Source organism: Mytilus galloprovincialis, chromosome 14 (assembly GCF_965363235.1).
Source record: "Mytilus galloprovincialis chromosome 14, xbMytGall1.hap1.1, whole genome shotgun sequence".
Classification (NCBI taxonomy): domain Eukaryota; kingdom Metazoa; phylum Mollusca; class Bivalvia; order Mytilida; family Mytilidae; genus Mytilus; species Mytilus galloprovincialis.
Genome location: NC_134851.1, coordinates 41,382,773 through 41,407,479, shown reverse-complemented (window position 1 = coordinate 41,407,479; position 24,707 = coordinate 41,382,773).

Below are 24,707 nucleotides of genomic sequence, written 5' to 3'. Positions count from 1 at the left end.
AGCATTATAGAAGAAAGGAGATAATTGATCCTTTCCATGTTCCCCCAACTTTAACCGCTGATGGGAATCTTATTTCCAACAACGATATTGATGGACCATTTATTACACATTCGTGTCTTATTGATATTGACTCTATGGATTGTTTAAATGCTCACGCATGGCCAACGATAGCACAACAATGGTTGTTAAGCTTAAGACCTTCTGGTTGGCCATCACAGGATATCATTTCGAAAATAGTTTCCCAAGGCTGTTTATTAGTACCAGTTGGAAGCAAGTCATTGAGCAGCAAAGGAAATCATTTTGAATGGAGATTTTCCTTTTCTCTTTCGGAGAAATATTGGTCCGTTCCTTTAATCACACCTAATTGCTCTGCTATGCGTTTTTAAAAATATGGCTAAAAGAATGATTAAATGGTGACTTCGTTAGCAAAAATAAATTATGCTCATATTTTATGAAAACCGTGCTTTTTTGACATTAGAAGAAAAGAAGAACCTGAACTGGATTCCTCAAAATTGATAGCACTGTTTTCTGTTATGCATTGATCGTATTCATTATTGGATCGTATGTGGTTATTTCCCTAACTATTTCATACCGGAACATAACATGATTGGTGAGAAACTCTCTCATGACGATCAAGCATATCTTTCGTCAACTTTTGATAAAATGAACATGTGTTAAAATTGGAAAACAATGTTTTCCATTCCGTTATTACGCAATTTTTGTGTCTTTCCAATGAGCATTCAAAGACAGCCTGATCGTCTGAAAGAACTCGACGAAGCATTGTTGTCACTTCAAAAATTCGGCTGTATGATATTGAATTTATTGGATAAATGTAAAGTAAACAGTATATCTGCATGCATAATTTATACAATGATACACAAGCTATCAAATTCTGCAAGACCAATTCTTATCTTAATTAATGTTTTTGAAAGACAATAGGAATATAATAACATCTCTTGATATTGCAAATCGTACTTACAAACTAGGCTATCTGTGTTATAAATGATGTCTATCTCGAATGTTATTGGATACATATTACGATGCCGAGTATGGATGATTACTTCTTTTGGCAATTTTTACTCCACACATAAGTATCATAATAATTGAGAATGGAAATGGGGAATGTGTCAAAGAGACAACAACCCGACCAAATAAAAAAACATCATCAGAAGGTCACCAACAGGTCTTCAATGTAGCGAGAAATTCCCGCACCCGGAGGCGTCCTTCAGCTGGCCCCTAAACAAATATATACTAGTTCAGTGATAATGAACGCCATACTACTTTCCAAATTGTACACAAGAAACTAAAATTAAAATAATACAAGACTAACAAAGGCCAGAGGCTCCTGACTTGGGACAGGCGCAAAAATGCGGCGGGGTTAAACATGTTTGTGAGATCATAACATGTCATATATATTGCAATTGTTATTGAGTATTGTTTCTTTTAAAAATCGCTTCGTGCAAAATAATATGAAAATTCAATCGTTTAAAGACATATCGAAATTTAAGAAAATGGTATATAGAAGATCATTCATTGAAAGGATGGAATTCGAATCTAAGAGAATATTTCATATAGAAGTCAGTTGTCTCATGATGGTAAACAATTAATTTCTAATGGACGAAATTCCCAAATTGGGATTAATTCCATCCTATACGCTTTAAGAAAAAGTGTTTGAATTTTTGAATGATAAAGAAAGGTATGTAACTTCCTCTTTTAGATTTTTAAAAGCACTGAAACATTTTGACCTGCAGGTCATAAAGTAGACAAAACTAACACAAAATATTTACATGTGCTATTATGAACAGGTCTGATGTATGTTTTCGAAAATAAAAATATCTATTTAACATAACGTATTTAACTTTAAAATGCTATATATATTACTGAGAAACAGGAACTAATACGCATAGCCATTCAGTTTTCGGACCATATATATCCTGTACAGTAAACTATTCAGCCTGACTTCACATAAAGGAAAACTTTTGGGGAATTAGCTTTATAGGTTGATTACCTTATATGTTACAAGGTCTACGTCCTGAAAAAAACATCATAAATATTTTGAAATTCCCGATTGAAAATATTTAGGTTTCTAATCAGATTATATATTGTCCTGTTGATACAGGTGTGTCAAATTATCACAACCCAAGATAAAGCTGACAGGAGATTGTCAAGGTCTGGTGAGAGTGATATATCAACGTATGCAGATATATAGATTAAGATTGAGTGCACTTTACAAATACATGTAGCAATAAATGTATATTTATGATGTATCTGCTAAAATATTTTATTTTTACAAAACAAAACAAAAATACATTGCTTTATCACAATCAGCTGAAACCAATGATGGTGTTTATCTCTGAAATTGTTAGCCTATAAATATTTGCTACTACCTCTCTTTTCTATATGCCTAGTGGAGAAGAAACACGAACCAGTGATAAAGCCTTTGGTTTTCATCCGGTAAGAAATAGAGCCATCGAAATCGAGTTCTCTCGGCAGTCACGTTGTCAAGTGTTTTGACTATTAAAATTCTTAAGACGAAATTGCAAATTGAGTTATGCTGAATTTTCGCAACCATGAATATTATTTGACAAAACTACACGCTGTGCGCTTAGTTGTAACAAAAATTCAGTACATGTGATCTAAAGATGTAAAACATTTATTCCATGTTTTTCAAGAGCTGTTTAGAATTCTACTAGAATTAGAATATAAATTAGTCCAAGTAATTTCTAAGAAAAACTGAGGTGAAAATTTGATTGATTAACTTCCTGTGATGGATTTTTTTTTAATATGCAATGCAATGTTATATAAAATTTGTCTATAAAACTGGATAGGATAAAACTTGACTCATGCCAAATAACTCTTTATTTGAAACAAAGACAAATTTTGCACAATTTTTGAAAAGTTCAATTCAACAAAGACTAATAGGTGAACTCAATTGTGGTACATGTATGCCTTTTTAAAAGATAATCGATGATTTTTAATATTTCCAAAAAGTACAGTTTTATAAGAGCTTAAAATTTTGGGTAATACAAAATGCTTGGTTTATTGAATTGTCGAAATTTAAATCTCAATGACAGGAAATCGTTCACCAGAGTATAGGTCTATGTAAAAGACAAAACACGTATTTTGTATTCATTTTAAGAATGAACACTAAAATTATTGCATTATAAATTGGACTAAAAGTTTACGAAATAGTGTATATTAATAAAACAAATCTTGGGATAGATAATAAAAACACTTTAAATGAAATGTGCCAGAATGATACCGATAATTTAAATGACGATAAAACTTTGTAGTTTTATAGTTTTCTCCAGCTTTGAGTTATCAACTGTTTACATTTCAGTGTTATTGATGAGTAAAATGTTGACAAAACACGAATCTTGCAATTGATGGAATGAAATTATAAGCGTGGTAATTTTTTTTTATTAATTTTTCAATGTTTGACTTTTCAAAATAATGCATTATCCAACACGTCTAAACAAATCAAATTATGAAAGATTGACAAGCGTTGTGAAGAACAATACAGTTCCAAGAGTTGACTGGTGGTTAGACATCTAATTATCCCCTGGTCGTCTTCCGAATGTTGTTAAAACGCTTGTCAACATAATGCCTCAGTTTGTCTGTGTGGGATGTATAAATTCGAAGCTACATCGGTCAGAATGGAGTCGATAAATCATATGTCTCTTGCAGAGAGAGTTAATTGCTTTTTGAACACTAAGACCCATTTAAAACAATTTCAAAAATCCGGAGTTGGCCTGTTGCATGGCTTCATTTCTGTTTTTATCTAATTTTACACATTTGTCAGCGCATTTTTAAATTCATGCCGCCCTTTATTTCGTGATACCCTTATTACAGGACCTGCCTATTATAGTTATTATTATGTTGTTTCTTCCTGAAGATGGTTTATAACGACAACAGTAGTTAACCGGTAATCAAAAGTCATAAATAAATTGGGAGAAAACAAATCCGGGTTACAAACTAAATCCGATGGGTAACACTTCAACTATAAGAGGAAACCAAAGGAACAACAGGAACACTGAAGTGTAACAAAAACAAACGCCAACACACATAGTAATAAAACTATTTGCCATACTCCTGACTTGGTACATAACATTTTAAGAAAAATGGTGGGTTTAAACTGGTTTTATGGCTAGCCAAACTTCCAGCTTATGACAATGTAAATAAATATATCGCTAAAATTACAACAATACGTTACAGATACACAGCAAAAATACACGCAGGAACCTTCATTTCAGAGAAACGACACAACATACAAACCTCATATGCAATCTCGTACTTTAAACAATTATTTCTCAATAATCGTCTAAACAATTTTTATGACAGTGATGTTATGGAAAGGCAATTGTATAATTATTTGGACTGCACACGAAATGACCTCACACATTATTCAACCGAAACCTTAACAGAAACATACAAAAATTACATGAATGTTGGATGTACAAAATACTGAGACACGTCATATAGCAATGCAAATTCAAACTCGGTTTATCAGTCATATACGAGAAAAGGTCACGTTCGGTTCTTAGCACACAGACGACAAAGATGCTAAACCACAATCTAAGACGTGGTACAAATGTCATAAGTTAATTTAGACACAGACATCTATTGGTCCATGACCGCAAATCAACAAACAGTTATCAAGAAAAATACTTAACAAATGTTGCAGCGCTCTTTTTGTGTGTTAGTTTTGTTGTTTGCCTTGTATTTGACAGAAGTAATCTGAACTAAGCATATCAAACCCGTTAGCAGTAAAGATTGTTTTAACAAGTGTTTTTGCCAATACATAAGAAGTGCATCTAAAAAAAAATCTAATAACAAAAATATGTTCATTCCAAAATATGTAAATCGGAACGATTATCGGAAATATTTATATGTACCTATATTACATTTTTTTACACCAAAGAACATGTGTACCATTTTTAAATTAAATTATTCATTACTTAGGCCGTGTTCACATTGACCTAAACTCGGTGTTGTGTTAGTGTAACTCACACATAAACTAAACATAATTACGTTCCCATTGATAAAACTCATGTAGTTTAAATCATGTTTTGTCTACATGCAGTCGATAGTCGATGTAGGCCTTGTGTAGGTTCAGTGTACACAAAACTAGACATTCCGAGCTGTAATTTTTCCATTTATTTGTAAAAAAAGAAACGATTTTTATATAAAATTGATACTAATAATACTTATTAATTAAGTTCTTTACAGAAATATTTATCTAAACTTGCTATATTTATTTGTTATAAAAACACTTTACGTAGCCTTAGTAACCACCTATCAAAACTCATCAATCATCATTGCCGAACACATAATTCCTTAGAAAATGTCTTCCCAAATCGACTGGACGTACACACTTTATTCTGTTTTCATACCATATAGATCCTGTACAGTAAACTATTCAGTCTCAGTTCACATTAGGAAATATTTTGTAGAGTGAACCTAATTTGTTATAAGGTCTACGTTCTGAAAAAACTCATAATATGTTTATCATACGTATTTCGTGTGTTTTTGTTGATTAAAAACATCATGAATATTTTAAAATTCCCGAAAGAAAATATTTAAGTTTCTAATCAGATTATATGTTGTCCTGTTGCTACAGGTGTGTCAAATTATAACAACCCAAGATAAAGCTTACAGGAGATTGTCAAGGTGTGATCAGAGTGATGTATCAACGTATGCAGATATATAGATTAAGATAGAGTGCACTTAACAGAGCATTTCCTGTATCACCCCACATATTCCAAGTTTTAGATTAGTTTTATTTATATCCAAGAAATTCGTAGTTTTCATAAAAGGAAAATTCTATAGACAGAAGTAGAAGTATACTTAACAACAAAATTATTTATATTTACCTGTGAACAATATGATGTTTTTTTCAATTTGATGTTTTTATAAAATTGTTTAACATTTCACAGCAGTTTTGGAATTTTACTTTAACAATTCATCTCTTCTTTTTATTAACTCTGTATTTAGATTGTATCACAGATCAAATTTATTCGTTCCTTGTATGTTTATTTGTGTCACTTCGTTTTTTGATTGATTTAAGTAATTCAAATTGATATTTTATAGTGTGTCTTTTTTTTTTTTTTTTTTCTTTAGATTAGACCGTTGGTTTTCCTGTTTGAATGGTTTTACACGTCATTTTTTGGGCCCTTTATAGCTTGCTGTTCGGTGTGAGCCTTTGCTCCGTGTTGAAGACAGTACCTTAACATATAATGGTTTACTTTTATAAATTGTAACTTGGATGGAGAGTTGTCTCATTGGAACTAATACCACGTCTTCCTATATCTATCAATTTGAAGTATTTGCTAAAATATATCAATTTGACCAAAAAAAGTCCATAACTTTATTACAATCACAAAATCCGAGTCCACCTTAATATAACATGAACGAGATAGGAATCGTTATATAATTTTATTGAATATAAGTGATACGTTATCTCTTAGCTGATGGTGTTAATTTAATTTCCCCTTTACCAATCGGCTTGAATTATGTTATCATCCGTTATCGAATAGCAAACAACGGAATTTTTTTTTCTTTCTAATATTGACGTATATTATGGAGAGTTTACTTTTTTGATTTACTGACGTTGTTTGTCATCTTAATCACGTGTCTATTGTATTTTTAATGTGTCTTTGTAAATTAATACTTTTAGTGTTTGGTCTATTTTTGGCAATATCCATTGGACGTGGCTCAGTACTTGTACAATCCGTCATTTTGTTGTTGTGCAATGGTACATTGTTGTATTCTTGTCTTTCGTATTTGCAGATGTGCTTTGTCTATATTTCTGTTTGTTTGTCTTTGTTGTCATATTTGCTTGGTTTTGTAGAAATAAAGATTATAACACAATGCTGACGGCTGTACCCATAACGTTTACATTTTTATATATAACATGTATAACGTCTATTTGTTTTGTTTACACATCGTTGTTAATATAATAGAATTTTTAGCGACTGTCATACAAGTGAGAAGTTTAGATCGCAACAGAACCAGGTTAAATCTTCCATTTTCTACATAAGAAAAGAGGGACGAAAGATACCAAAGGGACATTCAAACTCATAAATCTAAAACAAACTGACAACGCCATGGCTAAAAATGAAAAAAAGACAAACAGAAAAACAATAGTACACATGACATAACATAGAAAACTAAAGAATAAACAACACGAACCCCACCAAAAACTAGGGGTGATCTCAGGTGCTCCGGAAGGGTAAGCAGATCCTGCTCTACATGTGGCACCCGTCGTGTTGCTTATGGAATTACAAATCCGGTAAATAGTCTAATTCGGTAGGTCAAATTCATGAAAGGGAAGGGGATTGTAGTTACGACGTAAGGGACATATCCGATATCATTTGTGAAACGGTTATTCCATAACGGTCAACCAACTTGTGATGGCGTCCGTAAAATGCCTTTACCAAATGAATAATCTGACAGTTGTTATCTATTCGTTCTATGTGTTTCAGCTTTTGATCTTGCCATTTGCTTAAGGTCTTTCCGTTAACAACATTCCTCGGAATTCGGTAGTTAAGTCATTCAACTCTGTGGTACGAAAGTTGTAAGATTCAGCAAACACTACAGGCTGTTAAAAGTTTGTGCACGTGTTTCTATAGATTCTTTTTACGACCAATTAACAATTCTGATGTTTCCTTGTCACATCTTTATATCTGTTTAATTAATCTACTTTTGAACACAAAGTAAAGGTTCCCTGTTAATAAAACAAATGTACTAATATTTGTAATAACGTTTTATGGTGCCTAGGTAGGTTTTATGTAGAGGGATTTCTTCTCACTGCGTCTGCAATTTGTTTGATCAAAATTATGTTTTTAAGAACACTAAACTTATTGTTTTTACTTTGTTTTATGCATCAATATTTGTTCAATTTGTAAATGACATAATGAAACATCATTTATGTATGTATTGAAATGAAAAAGATAAACCAAATATCACCAACACACACAAGTAATCATAGAACAAAGCACTAACTTAGAAAGGATTTTTTTGTATTCGAGAACGAAATTTCTTTGATAGTTGATGCCTGTCATCTATTATTTTGTTGTCTTTTATTCTAGCATGGATAGATATTTCTCGTATCACACTGTATGTGTTACGTAAAAGTGATACACAAATCTGAGTTAATTTCATTAGCTTATCCAGCATCACGGACAATATTAAGACATTTCCATTGGTTATTCGTTAGGTCAATAAAGACTTTCAAAGGTTAAGACGATTTACATTTTGTCCATTTTGATTTCTTCAATAATATACAATACACTCACACATTTAACCTGAAAATCTGTTTTGCCAATTATTACTACATTCTGAAGCGTACAGAAAGTCTTTAACTGTCTGATGTAAATTTTGAAACCGGAAAAGGAAGTTTGACTTCATACTTGACTGTGCAAAAGACAAGATCAACATTTCAAGGAATTTTAAAATTTACACATTGAGAGTTTTGGCCATAAAAGAAATAGGTTTAACAACTTGAAAAAATTGGATATCGCTTGAAATCAACTCTCGTTGTTTAATTTGAATAGTAACAATAAAAAATAAAATCTCAAAATCTGAGGAAAATTAAAAAAGTAAAGTCCCTAATCAAATGGAAAAATCAAAAGCTCAAACACATCAAACGACTGGATAACAACTGTCATATTCCTGACTTTGAACAGGCATTATCTTATTAGAAAACGGTTGATTGGACCTGGTTTTAAACTAGCTAAACCTCACACTTGACAAAGGGTCGTTTATTATTATATTGAAATTAAATATCTCAAGTTGATATCAGGTGAAATCCTATTTTCACTCGTTATGAAATCTAAAAATATCCTTCATCAGCGTAGGGATTCAATGTTTTACATATTTAATTAAACTATGAATACATGTCGTGTGTTGTTGTATATTAAATTTGTTTTGCATTCATTATTTTGAACATAAATTAGGCCGTTATATTTCTCGTTTGAATTATTTTACTGATTGTTGAAGACCGTACGATGACCTATTGTTGTTAATTTCAGTATCATTTGGCCTCTGGTTAGAGATATGTCTGATTGGAAATTATACCACATCTTCTAATTTTGATGTCGTTCATATCATATTTATGAAAGACTCTTTTGTGCCTTTGATTAAGTTATTTTCATATTTTTGTCAAATTGAAATACTTAAGTCAATACATATTTTTTGTCCATTTAATGCTTTTTTTTTTATAAATAGCATTAATGGAGCACGTTGGAGTATTAAGTACTCTATCCTAATCTACATATTTGAATACGTTTACATATGACCGTAATCAGACCTTGGGAATTTTCTCCCGGCTTTATATATGGATCGTGACAACTTGTCAAGTATTCACATGCGTAAATATATTCAATAAAAAACCTCAATGTCATCATTGTGGAATTTGAAATGTTTATGTTGTTTCTAATTTGAAAAAACACAAACAAAAAAGCATAACCAGTTTCTGCAGAATGTGGACCTCACAAAATATCGTTTAGTCAACTATATGGGCTAACACACAAAATAACCGTTTGATTATGTGATTTAAGAATTGCAACTTTACTATACAAAAGTTATGTGCTCTGAAATCGGAATATCCAAACATTGAGAACGTTTACTTCTCGTTTAGAGTCATACATCTTTGGCAAACTTGTTCACTATCTGCTCCTTAAAATCCTTTTTTTTTTTTTTTAAATCAAACAAGTTTACATATATATTTTCGCATGTTATCTATTGGATAAAATATCCTCAAATATACCAGGCTTTTATTTTTAAACAAAAGACGAATGTTTCTTCTCCAAAAGGCTCATCACTGACACTCAAGCAAAACAATTGAGTTCCAAAATTAAAATTTAGCTACACTTTCTACCTGAGATACTTGTTTAGGAATTCACAAATATTTCGTGTTTAAATATTTAAAAGGATCTTCGTATATACTGACAATCGCACTTGTAATACAATCGTGAAATGCTTACTGGTTTTATCATGCCTAATTAAGATAACTTCTGGCAAACGAAATAATTAACAACCTCTGTGGTTATGTGGTAGCAAATATGCTGGATTATAGTACTCAGACGAGTCAAACATAAAGTAATTGAAAGACTTCTGCATAACAAATACAGCATGTATAAGAAAGAGAAGAAACAGCTCTTATTAACGAAAGAATAATGTGTTTATATCCAGCAGTTTGTGTATTTTTAGCTGTGAACTGTTTTTTCTGAACTTTCATACTATAAATCTGCTATTTGTGTAAGCAGGTTTTATGTGCCAAATAAATAAACATGTTTTTACAATGCTGTTTTCAAAATCTTAGATTGAGAATTGTAAGAAAAAATACTTCAAGCAGTTTTTTCCATTGATAAAATTTCAATGTTACTATTTTCAATTCCCGATCATGTAGTAACACAAATATACATGCATAATAATACATCGTGATTATAGACGTGTAAGATTTGATACGCGATTTGAATGCAAACGAGTAAATTGTTTATGAATAACTAGTTGTACGGTTGTACATTACTTTGGAATTATACATCTACAACTACAGGTTGAACTACCGAGAATATTCTAGCTAGATACTGTGTTACAATTTATACTTTCTTAAAAGTTTGAGTACATTTTAATTGATTACTCACTATATCAAATATATTTTGTATTATGCAATCCTATTCGAGAGTGCCCGAGAGAAAGAATACTTCGTTTTTCTTATTAAACATGTTTATTTCAAGATGAATGATACAAGTGACTTTGTTAACAAGAGAATATTGTAGAGTATTGTATGGTACAGTTATTTATTACTAAAAAAAGGGATGTCTAATGAACAAAGTTATAGCCAAAGAAATCTATAATCGTAAGTTTACCATGAGATATTGCCATTAACGTGGAAAATCCGAATGTGTTCACTATGTGAGCTGCCGATCTACAATCTAGAAAAATTCTAGAAAAAGGTTACTGGGTTCAAATATGTATGAAAAGTTGACAACCCAAAATGTGTTTAATTTATTGAAAAAGTTATTGAAAGATTACGGGTCTGAAAATATAACAAAATTTTCAAATTGATATACAAAGTGGGAAGCACTTAAACAATTCATCCACAAACATCAAAGACAGTTTTATTTTGAAAACAGACCAACGTCAAGACCAATTGTTATGTCCAAATTTTTACAACAGATGTCTAAGGGTTGAACCAATTCTAACAGAACGATGAAGTGAAGAAAACTCTGATAAATAAAAGCCACAGTAGTATACAGCCTTCAGTATTCATAATTCGATTACGCAAAGACAAATCCATGTAACAAACTTCATCCGAGGGAAACACATCAATTATAAGCGGAAAACAACGGAACAACAGTAACACTGATTTACATCAAAAGCAAACACCAACATACACTGAAACAGATTGTGGATATCAACTGCAGATTCCCTAGTTCGTACAGGAGGTCATTTTAAGAATATATGATAGGGTGAATCTAGTTTAAATGACTAGCCAAACCTCCTGCTTTTATCGAAATGTTAAATAAATTACCGCTCAATTGACAACATGGACATTATATGTGACAAACAAACAAACGCAAGAACACTCAGCACAGAGATATACACAAGTTAGTAACATAATAGTACATTACAACATGTAATCCTCAGAATAACAACGAACAACTCCCATGAATTTCGACAAAACACCAGGACACCACAAATGAATCATAAACTGCGCATCCCATGAATGGACCAACGTCATATGAAAAATAATATGAACACCAAATCGTTTTACATTTCGGTTTAATAAATCGCCAATTACGATACATCTTCATGCATGATATTTGAATTCCTAAAGTGTGTGACGATTCCGATGTAATTTCGTCTGTTCCATCATAAGGGGTTCAATTAAAACAAAAAAGTGAAATTACTAATGGGATAGTCGAAAATAATAAGTCAAATAAAAACATTTGAAAGTGCCTACATGGCTATGTACTGGTTACCTCACCTGAAAAAGCAACCATTTGAATTTCGTTTCATCTCCGCATCTAGTGAGTGTTCTACTACTAATCTAGCAGTACTTCTTGCTACACCCCTTTCTACCATCAAAGAACTTGTTATTAACATTAATAAAGCTAGTGAAAATAATGGTATTAAGCATTTTTGGATAAAATACATGCTTTTTTGGTGGTCCTTGTAATTCTGTACCGAACGAGGTAAGTATGCTAGATATACTTACTGGAAATATGAAGATATGATTGAAGCTTTAAAGTTTCTCCTGGACGTACGTTTCGGCGATAAAGCTTAAGTGTATCGACATGCAGAAGTTATTCCAATGGACACTAACTGTTCCCCTTTACTAACATATGTCTTCCTGTATTGCTACGAATATCAGTTTATGACCAAACTCAGTGAAGACTCGTCATTGTTACATTTGGTTGATACATTCAACAATACCTACCGTTATCCTTATGTTATTTTTTCGTAAAATAATCCAGAGTTCTCTAAATATATTAAAGAAATTTACCACAAGGAACTTACTTTAACTATATCTAACACAAACACCAGTAGTAGTCATTTTCTAGATTTTGACATTTCAATTTGTAAAGGGACACTCCTTACTAAAATTAACGACAAAAGATGTCTTTTGATTGAGTTAAGCTATTTCAATTGATATTCTATAGTGTGTCTTTTTCTATGTTGTAATGTTACACTATTATTTCGGGTAAAGGCGAATGTTGATATTTATTTAAACGTTTAAACCTGCTGCATTTGTTTGCACTAGCTGTTCTTAGTGTGGAAGCTGATGTTCAGTAGTTGTGGTTTGTTGATATGGTTCAAAAGGGTTTCTCGTTTTTTATATAGATGAGACAGTTTGTTTTTGAATGATTTTACACTAGTTATATTTAGGGGCCATTTACAGCTAACTGTTCGGTGTTAGAAAAAGTTCCGTGTTGAAAACCTTAGTTTTACCTATAGTGATTTTTCTTTTAAAATTGTGACTTGGATGGAGAGCTGTCTCATTGGCACACACACCACATCTTCCTATTTTTTCATATCCATGATACCGTTGCCAAATAATATAAAAACATTTAAAAATAAGGAGATGTAGTATGATTGCAAATAAGATAACTATCAACCAAAGTTCAAATGAAGTGGATTTTCTTTTTAACTTTTAGTTGTGTAAATCTAACATGAGATATTGTATTTTCTACCTTGAAGTAAATATATTTTCTACTAGATAAACGATTGGTTAAACAAAATAACATTACGTATTATAAATATACACATTGAAAAAAGTATTGCAACACCTTGATTTTTTAAAACTTGAAAAATCAGCCTCTTTTTTTGGATGCAAAATAGTAAAATATGTGTATAATATTATTGAAACATAGTTTATGATAACATTGGCATTGAAACGAACAAACAATGTTTGACAAAAAAAACGATTTATATAACCACAATTTAAATAACCAAATAAAGTGTTTTTTTGTACACAAAAATGCATTTTACAACTTTTACTGTAGTCGAACTTTACAATTTCAGACATTTCAAAATTAATCTTCTGATGACTGTTCACATCATGGTTGATCGTTATACGCCAAAGAATTAGTACTTTGTGCGAAGTCTTCATTCAAACGGATAACCGAATCTAAACGTCTTCTGATTCTTGCCATAAATCGACTAATTTGTTGCTAAGGTAACAGCAACCATTTCTGATCAAGGGCATTGTTTATTTCATGAAGTGTTCGAACTAGGGTGTCCTCTCGTGCACTTTCCGCTCAATAGTGTCTAAAATATGCTCGATATGATTCAAATCCGGGCTACGATCGGGCCAAGGAAGATGAACCGAATTCCATTTGAACATTGGATCTTCCTCCACGATGCTAATTTCCAACTTTGGCGAGCTCTGCACTACATTGGATTCGGAAAACTGTCTGTCTATTCGTTAACAAAGGTCTCCGAAATGGTCTTATCGCACGATAACCAGTAGCGATGAGTCGATCTCGAACAGTTCTTGTTAAAAGGCTCCTGTGTGGCCACTACTCTCTTTTTAGGATTGTCTTGTAAGCAATAAGTTTCCTTCTGACCAACCTTCATTATGCTTGATTTTCCCTAGCAAATGGTATAGAGGGTCTTCATTATCTCGGAAGGTTTTTTACAGCGTTTATTGCCTGATTTTTTTTCTTCTCAAAACGACTTATAGGGGAATGACGATGACCAACAATACGTGCAGTTGTTACAGCGACATCCCTGCTTCTCTTATGCTGATAATCTGCCATTTTGCTGCAGTTGTCAAGGACCCATCACAAGGTATCAATCACATAACTTTAAAAACTTGGTTATTTAAAGTGTTAAAAATAATGAGGATAAAAACATCTGTTTTGCTGTTTACGAGTACAGTAGCTGCATGTGCAGATAAAAACTTATCGGGTCGATATTTATTGATTAAATTCAGGTGAAACCTAAATTATGTTTAACTAGTTCTATTTTACCAAATTTTATCACAAAAAAATAAAGAGTATTTTTTTTTAATTTCAATTTCAATTTGGTGTTGCAATACTTTTTTCCATGTGTATATGTCAAATCGGAATATCAAGCAAAGATAAAAACCGTGGTATCTTGATACAAACATGATAAAAATATGTTATTGTTTTTGTGTACGTTCCAGAAGCATGTCGCAATAATTTAGGAATATACTCGAATGTTTGATACACACAAGATATTTTCCAGCACTGACACCGAAAGGTAAATAACTTGCTATTTTAAAGTAAACTATTCTTAGCTAGTTTTCCATTGTAATTACAGATCAATCAATTAATTTACCTTCAAAGCTTATACAATAAGATAAATGATTACTGTTTATTTCAATTTGAATCCTTTTTTATATGATAATAATCAGACGTTTGCACTAAACCAAACTTTGGGAAATTGCATTAAATTATACGATTGATATTACTTTAGCCCGCATCTGGCACAACCTTTTTTATTTTTTGTCTTCAATGCTCTTCAACTTTATTTTTGTTCGGCTTTTAAACTTTTTTTGATTTGAGCGTCACTGATGAGTCTTATGTAGACAAAACGCGCGTCTAGCGTATCATAATATAAGCCAGGTACCTTTGATAACTATTTGCACACCATACACACGCATGTATTCAGTGATACAAATTCTTCAAAGTGTTCGAGACTACTAGATATATGACAACCGAATACATTCGCTTCTTTTTGTCAATTCTAAAACCTTAAATATAGGCTAATCATAATAAAAGAGGGACGAAAGATACCAAAGGGACAGTCAAACTCGTAAATCTAAAACAAACTGACAATGCCATGGCTAAAAATGAAAAAGACAAACAGAAAAACAATAGTACACATGACACAACATAGAAAACTAAAGAATAAACAACACGAACCCCACAAAAAACCAGGGGTGATCGCAGGTGCTCCGGAAGGGTAAGCAGATCCTGCTCCACATGCGGCACCCGTCGTGTTGCTTATGTGATTACAAATCCGGTAAATAGTATAATTCGGTAGGTCAAATTCATGAAAGGGAAGGGGATTGTAGTTACGACGTAAGGAACATATCCGATATCATTTGTGAAACGGTTATTCCATAACGGTCAACCAACTCGTGATGGCGTCCGTAAAATTTACGAAGGGATGATTTCAACTTCACCATTTGGAACTCTTGGTTTAATAGCTTCTTTGTGAGCAGTAATATAATATTAATAATAATATACTAAGAATAAATTCCTCGGGTACACTATCAATCAAAAATTATTTTACGTGTCCTACATATTTGTGTATTGTATACATAGTACATCGACACATTGGTATTGACTTTTCGTTATCTATCATTTATGTTACAATTGTATTGATTTTGATATAATAGTATCTATAGTACTAAAATAACGAGGTCCAATTTGTCAGCCATCATCGGGTAAAAACGACAAATCAAAGAATTCTACTTTATTTATAGCTAATATAGGACAATGGTTTAGATTAAAAATTACACCACTCCAGACACTTTTTGTCTTCCACATAACTTATATTGCCAATAATTAACAAGTTCCAGGTCGAATCCGATACCGATACCAATAGTATATTTACCGGTTACCTATTACCTTATCTGTACGTTCCGCAGCTGACAGGCGCACTACCAAACGGTGTATTTATGATTTTGCTATATACCCGGGTCATAAACACAGGATTGACACTACTAAATTCAATCATTGTCAAAATTTTCCCTATTGTAGTATTTACATCAGTAAGACTTTCTAAGATAACAATACGAATACTAAAAATCTGGACTTAAAATAAGGCGTATAGGTACAGTTTTCACTCTTATCAGTGATGCTCAGATCAAAATAGTTATAAAGCCAAACAAGTTTAAAGTTGAAGAGCAATGAGGACCCAACATTCCAAAAAGTTTTTATGTTAAATTGTTAAAAAAAAGTTAGTAAAATTGTTAAAAAAAAGTTAGTAAAATTGTTAAAAAAAAGATAAGAGCAAATTAAAAATTTGGCCGGTTAATACAGAATTCAAGTACCCTTAAAATGAAAATATATTTTTTTTGTCCATTTGTAAATAGTAATGAGCAAATAAGTCACATGTATACTCTTTATGAATAGTTTAAACTTTTGAATACTTTTTAATCGTCTTTTATGTTAATCTGATTACTCGACATAAAGAATCTATGAATTTGGCGGTACCTTCAAATTAGTTTTTTTACAAAGACAAAAACATAAATAATAAAAACGCCATTATTCAAGTAAAACAAACACAGCCTCTCGGTATACTCTTCTGACATTATCACAAATAATTCATTTGATAAAATAATGATAACCAAATGCGTTGCAAAAGTTGTTCATCTTAAACATAGTAACGTGTATTCTCTTTTTTTCAGTTTGTCCATAATACAAGTCAGTATGGGAAAATGGTATGAAATGTTTGATAATTATTGTAATAAAATCAAAAAGACCACAGACGAAATAGAAGAAGGAAAATATAATCTGGATTTTCCCGGACCATTTCCGTCCAAATATATTCGTAAATCGTACGAAGACAAAATGTTTTACTATTCCGGGTCAGAAAAAATGAAACATATCTTATACAAACTTCAATTTTTCATACATTTTAACACGCATTCAACTGATTGCAGAAGAAGTAAAAGAATAGTTTGTAATATATTTGGTGAGCGTATTGCTTTCTATTTGATTGAAAATGATATTCCTTCGAAATACAACGCCACGGGGACAACACGGATACGCGGTAAGCAGATATTATTTGAAGATACATCAAGAACGAAAACTCAATATAAACACATTATGCCAGCATTAGAAGCTTATCCGTCCAAAGAACTTGGGGACGCTATGTTGAAAGCTTTGAATACTCCAACGTCCGAACAAACATCACAAGGACTTAAATGGTGGATAATTCGCCCAGCTTCGTTATTCATTCTATTAACACATATTGCAGAGGCTGCGATTCCTTTCAAAGAGACCCTTAAGGAATTTGAAAGTGCAATTCGATACAATAAATCATCCTCAGATACAATGGACAAAATTGTGAATATTAAAAAAATGACTGGTCGTATCCCTATGGCTGATAAGATTGTCAGGAGTAAATTGCGAAAAGTTGCTGAGGGTACAGTCTCATTCACAGAAGCATTCAGTATTAAGAACTTTGTCATAAGGGATAAAAAAGGAACATCAAAGGGTCGCACATGGGTGCTGAAAGATGAAGCGGGTGATTTAACCGGAGATTTAAGCGACAGTGAGGATGAAAATAATACTCCAACCGGAGATTCTAGCAGCACGGATGATGAGGATAAAAAGAGCACTTCAACAGGAGATTCCGAGAATGAAAACAATACCCAATCAGGCTTGCCAACAGAAAGTAAATACCAGGAAAATCAAAATCAAGAATTCTTAGTGGAATCGTAGATTGTTAAAAAATCTGGATTGTATTATTAATTCAGTATTGACTTTAGGCATTTTATCTGTTATTGGTGCTTAAGTTATTATGTGAATTTAAGAATAATGAGAGAAAAAACATGATATGCCATACAAAAAAAATATATCTGAACAGGTTTTGTCGCAAGACATTTCCAAAAATTAAAGATATATCTATTAAGAATTCTTATATCTTTTCAAAGGTAAACATTACATCACATAAAAGAACATAAGAGAACATTAGTTTCATAAAAAGAGTCTTCTTAGAGTATTGACCGCTTTGTTGATTTGTATTGAATGATTGTTAACCTTAAGAGTCTTTATAGATTCATATTAGATGATCTTTGCTAATGGCTTTCTTTTGTTGACGATACCATCAGAAATACAACAAGGCGTATGGGTTGAATTTAGTTAGTTGCGAATAAAACGATGACATACGAGGTCAAAATATAAAAAAAAAGTTGCACGGACAAAACATATCACATTCAAATTCGATTATTTATTAACTATATATGACGTAGTAGTTATGGAGACAAGCAACAATCAATAAAACATAACACATGAACATAAAAAAAAACAAATACGCTTTGTGAGTTTTAGCCGGGATTTAGGACGTACTCCACTTAAAAGACTGTGACAAATGGAACGCCACAGATGTTTTGTTGTTTTATCATTACTTGATGATAGTTTTTCTCTACATACTATGTTTTGACATTACGTAATGATGTTTTGATATAACTCAATATGCAATAGTCATTACTTAATGAAATTTCGATATTACATGATATGGTTTCGTATTGATATAGTTTTTCATTACTTTTTATTAGGCAATGTGATTTTTACATAACTTGATGTGTATGTGACATACCGTAATGTAGTTTATTCATTACATGATGTGGTTTTGTTATTTCGTAATGATGATTCGCCAATTCTTTATATGGCTTTAACATTACGTTATGATGTTTCCAAAACCACTTGGTCCTGACGTTTTTTCTTAGTTTTCAAATAGAGCATATTTTCCCGAAATGTTCACGTGGTTTTACCTCATCAAGTAATGGGACAATCACACCAAAGAATGACAGGACCACATCAAATACTGAAACAAACACATCATGTAGTGTTAAATCGTTAAATTTTGAAACATCATTAATAATAAAACAACATAATAAAATTAACGGTACCAATTTTCTTGCATCAGATGCGCATTTCGACAATACAAGTCTCTTCAGTGATGCTCGTGGCCAAAATATTTAATGAAATACAAAGCTTATATAAAAGATATAAAAAAGAGCTATAATCCAAAAGGTCCAAAAAGTATACCCAAATCCGTAAAAGGAATCAGATCGTAATATCAGGGTTCCACATAAGACAGCTGTGGCGTTCTATAGTGACACATAGTTCATGTTCAGGAGGGACTGGAAATCCATTCATTAAATCATATTGACAGGATTCGCAAAATGGACTATTCAGAATAAACAGCGCAATATTTGTCAAAATTGCTAGCAAACTTGGCGTTGTATTTATATAGCCAGTTTAGACATCTCAGACTCACATATTTAGCATGGGTGTCTGTATACATGTAGGAGAAATCCTGGCAACATCATTATCATAACACAAGTTAGAGTATTAATAAAAATGATGGTTTAGTAATGCAAATTAGCTCAAATACACCCACGAGAAAATATTTAATCAGCACTCAAACATTTTCAATACTACAATTTTATTGTTCCAATTTTTCAAATTGGGGTCATTTTAAAAAGAGGTATTGTTCTCTACTCCTAGAAAGTGTCCGATAAACAGTATACAATTATAGCTATAATATGAATGATTGATTGCTGATTGCGTTATGTCGAGTCTACACAAAAGGCTATATCTCTAAGAAATATATAGAATACGGGACTGTTTGTTTTGTATGTAACCTCATTGTCGACAAAAGGTAGTAAATATAGCTTAAGAAACGTGTAATGTTGCATTTTGGAATGAATTAAATCTAAAATTGTCACAACTGTTAGAATTGGATTCCCGATTTGCAAATTTCTTAATCAAGGCTTTATTTTTGCAATACACCACTGTAAATGATATATAAAGCTTTTTAAACTTTATCAGACAGCAAACACAAGTTTTATAAGTGTATCCATTATTGAGGCATAAATGAAGTTTTAATTTTGACTTTAAGTCGACTTTCAGGGTAAATTGCAAGTTTTTATAATTAAAGATGTGAGAATTTAAAGATTGTACTTCATTTGGGAAAAAAATTAAACTGACAAAACTGTATTTATTGATAATGTCATATAGTTTATATACAGCTTAATCTTTATGTGTTAGTTGTGCAGTGCATGTAGGAACTTAACTATGAAAACTACAAATAAATAATATCTATTGCACTGTTGTATTATCAAGAATAACAGTTTTTGGTTGTTATCTAATACAGATGATGTTAGACTTTCCGATTGAAATGTAAAGTGTTAAGCATGGCCAACAATAACTCAACAATGGTTGTTAAGTTTTTTCACCTTCTGGTTTTCCATCACAGGATATCATTTTGAAAATAGTTTACCGAGGCTGTTTATAAGTACCAGTTTGAAGCAAGTTATCTAGCAGCGAGGGTCGCCCTTTTGAATGGAGATTTTCCTTTTCTCTTTCCGAAAACGTTTGGTTCATTTATGCTCTGCTATGAGTTGTTGAAAATTTTGTTCAAGGAGTTAGTAAGTAGTGATAGTTTAATATTTTGCTTTTGTTTTATGAAAACTAAACATAAAATTTTTGATATTAGAAGAAAGAAAATCTTCTGTGCTGCTTTCTTTCGTGCATTTATCGTCTACACTACTGGGTTGTATGTGGATATTTTCCAAACTATTTCATACCTGAACATAACATGATTGATAAGAAACTTACTCACGACGATCTCGCATATGTTTCGTTATTTGAAAAAAGAAAAAAGGAATATGCGTGAAAATTGGAAAATACTGTTTTCATGTACGTCATTAAGCCATTTTCTGACTTTCGATTATCCATTAAAAAAACCCTTATCTTTTGAGTGAACTTGACGATACATTGTTGTCGCTTCAAACGTTCGGCTGTTTAAAGATGAACGCATTGGATAAATGCAAACAAAATAGTCTATCTGTATGTATAATTTATAGGATGATACACAATTATCTACCAAATTCTGCAAGAAAAATTATCTTAATGTTTTAAAAGACAATAGCAATATACTAGTGTCTGTGTTATACACTAACAAACTAGGTTATCTGAGCTTTGAAGAAAGTTTACTTCGTATTTTATTTGATACCATTTACCATGCAGAGTATGGAAGGCTACTTCTAGCAGCATTATTTTACTCCACACAGAATTATCCTTATATGTTAAATATAATACAATTGTTATTGAGTATTGTTTCTTTTTACAATCGCTTCGTGCAATATAATATAACCATTAAATCATTTAGACATTTTTCGAAATTAAAAAAAAATGTATATAGTAGATCGTTTATTGAAAGGATGAAAAATGAATCTTCCATAGCATTTCATCTAGATGTTATTGTTTTCATGATGGTAAACTATCAATTTCTAACTACACAAATCCCCAAATTTGGATTAGTTGCAGAACAATAATCACATAGTTTTTTTTTCTGTCATTGTATTGTTTTACTATGGTATTTTTTTTGTCCGGTCTTTTGGTTTGTATCCAATGGATATACAACTTGTCTAAACATCAACCCAACAATGTTAGATCTGTAAATTTGATTTCGCAAAATTTTTCGTTCGTCCCTCGCCGGGATTCGAACCCATGCTACTGTGATATCGTGACGCCAAATCGCCTGTCAATCCCACTAGACCACCTGGGCTTCACAATAATTAAGCGTTCGGTGGCGGTGTGTTACCTTTCCTCGTCAGTTTTAATCTAGCGGCGTACTACAGTACATTATATATAAGGCATACAGATGTTATTGTTACAGATCAGCTCAATTATCTATATATGTTTATACACTTGTTTTGTTTGGTTGTATTTGAATTATCTCCCTTTGACTTAGGTGGACATTTGCTAGTTTCTCAAAGGAGTAGGTTCAGTAAGACCCCTGTTTGGCGTCAAAATATAGCAGTTTTAGAAAATTGTGAAAATGTATTCTTTCAGCTATATTTTGGAAAGTAAAATAATTGATAAATTAAAACACAAGCGAAGTTCAAGTTTTTTTTATTAAATTATATACAAACAAAATTTAAACACATATTATCAACTCAGATTTTAATTCTTTTTAATGAATAATTTCATGTTCATTGTAAAAGGGGGGGGGGGTAAAAAAATTCGTAAATAATAAGAATGGTAATAATTATATGTTCATACGTACCTTTTTATATTTCTTTTTATTATTTTCTTTATCATTATTTAGAATAATAGGAAACATGTTCACTTATGATAATCATAAGAGCATCGCAGTTATGATTATCTTAATATAAAAAAAGGAAGATGTGGTATTATTGCCAATGTGACAACTGTATCATATGATCTTCTGACGGACTCTATTGGTATCTCTCATGTTCAACATCAAAGAATGGATAGTGATGTATGCGGCTTTATGAGAGGTCTGATTCTATTATTAACCTTATCAACTTATTCATGTTATCCATGTACTCTAATTCAGCATGATAAATGATGATAATGATCTTGTAGATAATTATTATTTATAAAATATAAAATTTGCATATCTAACTTTTTAACTTTAGACTGCCATTGAAAAAATAGTACTAATACATGTATTATAAATTATTAAGTATTGTGTTTTCATAAAACATAAAATAAATTACGAAGTAAATGTTGCAGAGCTCTTTTTGTATGGTAGTTGCGTTATTGCCTTGTATGTGCCAGAAGTAATCGTAGGCATAATAAACCCGTATGCAGTTTATATTGTTTTAACGAGTGATATTGTCAATACAATCATATTAAGTGCATCATAAACAAATCTAATGCTCTTCAACTTTGTCCTTGTTTGACTTTATAAATATTTTGATCTGAGCGTCACTGATGAGCCCAGTAGTCAACACTTCAGTGTTGACGAATATCAATAATGTGAAAATTTAAAAGAAAATTCCCGTTTACAAAACTTTGAATTTTCTTATCACAGGCATAGATTACCTTATCCGTATTTAACTTTTTGGAATTTTGGATACTCAATTCTCTTCAACTTTGTACTTTTTTGGCTTTATAAATATTTTGATATGAGCGTCACTGATGAGTCTTATGTAGATAAAACCCACGTCTGGCGTACTAAATTATAATCCTGGTACCTTTAATAACTATTTACACCACTGGGTCGATGACACTGCTGGTGGACGTATTGTCCCCGAGGGTATCACCACCCCAGTACTCAGCACTCAGATGTCGAAATGAATATCAATAATGTGGTCATTTTTATAAAATTTCCCGTTTACAATACTTTGTTATTTTCGAAAAACTAAGGATTTTCGTATCCCAGACATAGATTACTTAAGCCGTATTTGGCAATTTTTTTTTAGGAATTTTGGATACTCAATGCTCTTCAACTTTGTACTTGTTTGGCTTTATAATTAGTTTGATATGAGCGTCACTGATGAGTACGAAAAAGACGAAAAACGTGTCTGGCGTACTAAATTATAACCCTGGATCCTTTGATAAAATATGACAATAAAAAGCTCGTTCCAAAATATATAAATCGAGGCCATTAAAGGAATTTTTTATATGTAGTCATACACTCAAGAATATGTGTATCATTTTTAGATTCAATTCTTCATTTACTCATATAAATATCTAATTAGCATAACGTAATTAACTTAAACATAATAGTAAGTGTTCTACGAACAAGATCCAATACGCATAGTTGTTAAGTTTTCAGACCATATATATCCAATACAATACACTATTCAGTCTCAGTTGACATAAAGACACAATTTGAGGAGTTTGCCTAATTTGTTACAAGGTCTAGGTCTACGTACATGACGTACTGAAAATTACATAATATGTTTATCATACGTATTTTGTGTGTTTATGTTGATTAATAAGGTCAGAATTATTTCCCGAATGATAATATTCATATTTCTAATCAGAATATAAAATGTCCTGGTGATAAAGATGTGCTAAATAAACACATCCCTTGATAAAGCTTCAATTGAATAAATAAACGTACGAATCTATACAGAATAGAGTGCACTTTACAAATAGCATTACATGTATAAAAATGATGAATTTGATAAAATATTTATATTTGTCCATAACTTTGTTACAATCACCTTTATATAACATGAATGAGATATATATACAATACTAGAACACACCCATGATATTGCGGGTCCGTGACTGAATTAAAGTATATAACTATGCGCAAGCCTTATTTTAGTATTACATGTAGTATTGTCATCTGATAAAGTCATGCCGATTATAAGATACACAGTTTTCTCTGCTTTCAAATCTTTCTGTTTTAACCCGTCGAATCGATTATTGGTAATATTGATTATTTGGAAAACAAAAGGTCCTGTCATGGAGTATTTTTTAATCAACAGCATTGTCCTAGTATTAGTTATAAATTTGAATTCTTGGATTCGTTGTTCTACGTCATGCTTACTAACAAATTGAAAACTGTACCTATACGCCTTATTTTTAGTCCAGATTTTTAGTATTAGTATTGTTATCTTAGAAAGTCTTACTGATTAAAATACTAAAATAGGTTACAATTTGACAATTTAGAAGTGTCAACCCCGTGATTATGACTCGTGTATATAGCATATTAATAATGAA